Source organism: Nannobrachium achirus, assembly GCF_963921795.1.
Source record: "Nannobrachium achirus genome assembly, chromosome: 17".
Taxonomy (NCBI): domain Eukaryota; kingdom Metazoa; phylum Chordata; class Actinopteri; order Myctophiformes; family Myctophidae; genus Nannobrachium; species Nannobrachium achirus.
The window spans coordinates 25,963,530-25,968,697 of NC_137824.1; positions in this window are offsets into that span (position 1 = coordinate 25,963,530).

The following is a 5,168-nucleotide window of genomic DNA, read 5'->3' on the forward strand; positions in this document are numbered from 1 at the left end:
GGCCTGCAGCGCAGCTCTGCAATGAGGCCTACAGCCCACACGAGAAATACAACGAGAGACAAACAATGGATAGTTAAGATGGAGTTAGAGACCCCCATCTGGAACATCACCATTGTAGAACAAGGGTCGTTGGTTTTGGTTTTACCTTTACGGGTGTGTAGCGTTGTTCCGACACGCACTACTCCGACGTTGCGTTCGTCCGACTCCCCATTACTATTAACTGTATCTCTAACCTTAACCGCACGCGTAGTTACTAGCCACGTAGTCGGAGTAATGAGACGTCGGACCGATGTACGGTATTCATCCCTACTTTTACTTTCACTAGTTTTTTAGTAGGGAAGTTGTTTTATAAAATGATATGTTTTATGAAATATATATATATTGTAAGAGTAAGCTAGCTAAATGTATATTGTAAGAGTAAGCTAGCTAAATGTATATTGTAAGAGTAAGCTAGCTAAATGATGAACACTCAGTTGATGTACAGTATTTCAAGTACACTACACTCCTAAGCAACTCTACAGAGCAGACCTTTTGAATGTAAATGTAAATATTTCTGTCTGTGTCATGTCTGGAAGGATGTATGTATACATTTTGAAACAATAATGATTATCATATGCAAAGTTTGTAAAATAATATAATGTTGATTTTCTAAATAAAAGTTTGAACTTTGAAAAGCTCGAGAAGCATCTGTTGTTTGACAATTGCCATGCTCAGATTTTACAGTAGCTTTACAATGTGACCTAGTTTGGACAAGCGTAATGTGTATCTATCCAACCACTTAGCATTTAAGTACTAGACTTCAGGTCTCCACCAACATCCTGTTCTGTTCTTGCTCATATTATGATAGGATGGATGAGATATGTTCTTTCTTTCTATATGTTCCTCCTGCATTCCTTAAAGCTAAGTCTAAGGGGCACACATTGATACTGTATCTTTGTCCTTTCTTTCTGTACCTTCTTCCTTCAGACCAATCCAAACTGTTCCCAAACTGTTATTCCGGCTTATCCACCTCTACCAGACTCTCACAGCAGAAACAATGTGTGACTGATTCAAACAAATACACTGTAGCAGAGAAAAGAGGAAATGGGGTGTTTAAGTTAGTAGACAAGGATAAAACATTGGTATAACTGGAAGGGAAATGACAAGAACAACAAGGTGTGCATGCGTGGTCACGTCTAAGCTTGTCTGGGTATTCTGGACTTATCATTGTGAACGCAGTGTGAAAACATGAGGGGCATGTTTTGCGGGCTATCAACTGTGACCTGCAGCCACACATGCCCATCTTTATCACCCATTATCAACTGAGGAAGTTTCCAGAGGATGGGTGATGTGTTTGGTTTGGAAGACAAAGTGACACTGGACGGGGCCCGCACTGGAAGAGACACGGCAGCAATATTATGTGCCTTGCTGTCACACGTTATCCCTCTGAAAACAGTCACATAATGCCCATCACCTCAAAAACAGTCTGTATTCATCTCCAATATAATTATTTGGGTGTTCTCTGAACCAATAACTGAACCGGCTTTGCTGCCTTGGTAAGGTCATCTATTGTTTGTAGATGCTGGAATACAGTCGGGGACAGGGCCGTGTGGGGAAAAAGATGTCCACTTCAGCCATGGTTCAAATGCCAACTAGAGAAGTGCACTTCTCGGAGCGCAGCTCTCTGCCAGGCCGGGTGGCCTACCCAGGGCCATTGTATAGCGGCTCAATCCAAAGCACTTAACAATGTTTGTTACATCCACTCACACACTTAGAGGACACTGGCCTCTGCACCAACCTGCTCATTAGGAGCAGTTTGGGGGTTGCGTGTCGATCTTGCTCAAGGATACTTTGAGCAAGAGTGTTGCTCAAGTGTCAGCCAGGAGATAAGAGGCTGGGGATCAAACCAGGAACGTTCCCATACCAAGAGAGCCACTCTACCTCTTGAGCCACCGCTGCTGCTGTGTTTGCTGATCTGCTGTTCCCCTTTTTCTTCTGTAGGGAGCAACTTATTGTTTATCTGTTTGATTCTGTAGAGTAATTGCGCCTTTTATTTCGTAATTAGTGGAGTTTTGTGTGTGTGTGTGTGTGTGTGTGTGTGTGTGTGTGTGTGTGTGTGTGTGTGTGTGTGTGTGTGTGTGTGTGTGTGTGTGTGTGTGTGTGTGTGTGTGTTAATTTTGGCCCTGACCCATGCCTTTTTGCTTCCATTTCTGGAATTATAGTTGGCTTTAATTTTTCTTTTCTGTAAACAATGTTCATTGGTAAACTTAACCACATTAACCCTGTTGAGGCTGTCGTCCCTATTTTGGGCATGTCATTAGGTGGCATATTTTTCATATATATATTTAGTTTATCTTTTCAAAATTGGCAGGTCAATAAGGAGAAGCACATGATGGAACGTGTCGTGAGCTTGGATCAGCTATTTTCGAATTGCAATAGTAGCCTATACAATAGGGCTCTTACGAGGAAGTGTTTCAGCATGCTTTATACTTGTTTTGGTTACATTTTTGTAAAGGTTTAGAACTTCTTTGTTAAGCCGTGTTAGTATGTGATATATCTCCTATTAAAAAAGGTTGTCGAGGAGAGGACAACAAAGATAATTCTGCTATTTCCAAGTTCGTTTCAATATAAAACTCAAAACTTGGAAGTGAAATTCAAAGCTGGAGGCCCTGGTAACAGAACATTGACCCCATCAAAAGAATCCACGTTCTCTGGCGACAGATTAGTGAAGGAGTTTCCATGACAGGGCAGGAAGGAAGATGGGGTGACACAATGTGCGACCACATGCTTTATCACGTTCTTACATCACTTCCTGCCAAGACCCTGAGGACCCTAAAGGCCATGCTTCTCAAAGTATGGTCTAGGGACCCCCGGGGGTCCTTGAGGGGGTTCCAGGGGGTCCACAGCAAAATGGGATAATATACATATAGGCTATAGCATCAAAATCAGTTTTAACTTTAACTCTATATAAGTCGACTAGAATAACGAGCTCACAATGTGTCACAATGCGACGCGTTGTGAGCTATTTTCCCTCAAATCTGAAGAAAGAAAACACCCAACATTGCACAATGTACTGTGCATAATACTACTGTTATTACCACAACCACAATGCCACCTCTGCTATAGTATAAAAAGCTCTTATAATAAACTAATATACTCTTATAATTTCTATCAACATGATTGTTGTAGCTCAGCACTTTGTGGACTGCAGTACTTGCTTTTAAAAGTAAAGCTTTCCCTTCCTAGAAAATGTTATGGAGTCAAAAGTATATTTGTCACTTAACTGTGGCAGTCCTACCTATCTAAATCTAAATCACTCTTTATGCTAAAATCTTTTTATATTGATGCCTTTGCTACTTCTGGCTAAATGTGTGTATACTGGTGTACCTATGTTTTATGTATGCCTAAAGGCCTACCATGCACCTTAGTGGTAAAATAAAGGGTCTGTGTGCAAGTCATTGGCAAAGAATTACCAGCAGCATGGTTGGTATTTATTCAAACCCCACTATTGGCCTGCCAGGCCTGCCTGGCACCAGTGGAGGCTACAAAAGCTTGAAAACTCCAGTAAAGCGTTTTGTAACCACAAAACATTTAGGGCTCTATTATGATCCAGGTCTTATGCCTTATGCCTTAACTTCTTTGCCTTTTTTTACTATTTTGAAAAACATTTTTAAATACTTCAAATGCTGATCTACATCTGCACGTTGTGAGCTTGCAGATCAGCTATTTGAAATATTTAAAAAAATATGTCTATATAGTAAAACAAAAAGGCAAAGAAGTTAAGGCATAAGGCATAAGACCTGGATCATAATAGAGCCCTTAGGCATATTAGGCTATAAAATGCCTTAAGGAGATACTATAAAACACAATCTTGTATCTTTATATGTTTACAAATTAGAAATGTTAAATTATATGTGAAATATATAGGCCTATTGTTCACTTTTGGAGATTGCCTGAACTGTGTGTGTGTGTGTGTGTGTGTGTGTGTGTGTGTGTGTGTGTGTGTGTGTGTGTGTGTGTGTGTGGGTGACCTGCTGACCCGTGTGTGTGTGTGTGTGTGCGCATGTGTGTATGTGAGAGAGAGGGCTTGTGTGTGTGTGTGTGTGTGTGTGTGTGTGTGTGTGTGTGTGTGTGTGTGTGTGTGTGTGTGTGTGTGTGTGTTTGTGGTGTGTGTGCTTTGAATCGGAAGACTATTGAGTGGGTGAAAATAATGCATAGTGGTTTTCCTAAATTACTGTAGACTAAATAGCCCAGACTTGTTGTGTCACTCTGTACTACTGAACAAGGCAGTACACTAGTAGCTGCCCTTGATGCCCTGCATGCTGCTGGTATTACACTTCTGCATTGTGAACTGACTCTCAGTTGGAAAGCACAACTGATTTCACCAAGATTTCTTGAAATTGGGAACCAACTTAGAATGACATCAGTGTATGGCGCAACGTTTGTTTTTAACAGTCAGTCTAATTGCCCCCAGACTTTTGTGTGTGAAATTGTGTGTGCAGAAATCTTCTTAGCTTGGTGTATTGCATTACTTCACTTCAAGAGATGAGTTATGTTGCCCTCTGGTGGAATATCACTGCTATTACATCTGTTACTAAAGCAGTCTCTCTCTCTCTGTAGATAACTTGTTTAACAGCTTTGAACCTTGCGTGACTGCAAGCGTCAGACTCTTCACACACTACGTTTCACACAGCACCCACCAACAGGGGGTGGTAATGTGCGGACTGATTTATCAGGCTACTTTGAACCTGGCATCCCTATTTTGGGCATACCGTAGGCCTATATCGTCATTTTTAAAATAATTTATTTCACTCTCATCGCGAGGGATACCATTGTACGACAAAGTCTAAAACAGGCTTAAGTGGGTATGGGCAAACTCAGCTGAGCACTAGTTATATATGGCTTCTTGTGAATATGCTCCTCTGTTCTTGTCATCACATGTGATGATGAGGATCACAGCTCTTGCTTGACAAGTGACTGATGATGATCTATTTTGCAACATGCACATGATGTGCACAAATGACCTTCTCTGGAACACAAAAAACACGCACTATCCAGATTGTTCTGTGTGATTAGGTGCATGTCTGAGGTATAGGTAGTGGTGGAATGTAAGAACAGTACATACGCTTACTCAATTACTGCACTTAAATTTCAGTGAGACCACAACAACATGGAAACTTATGATCATA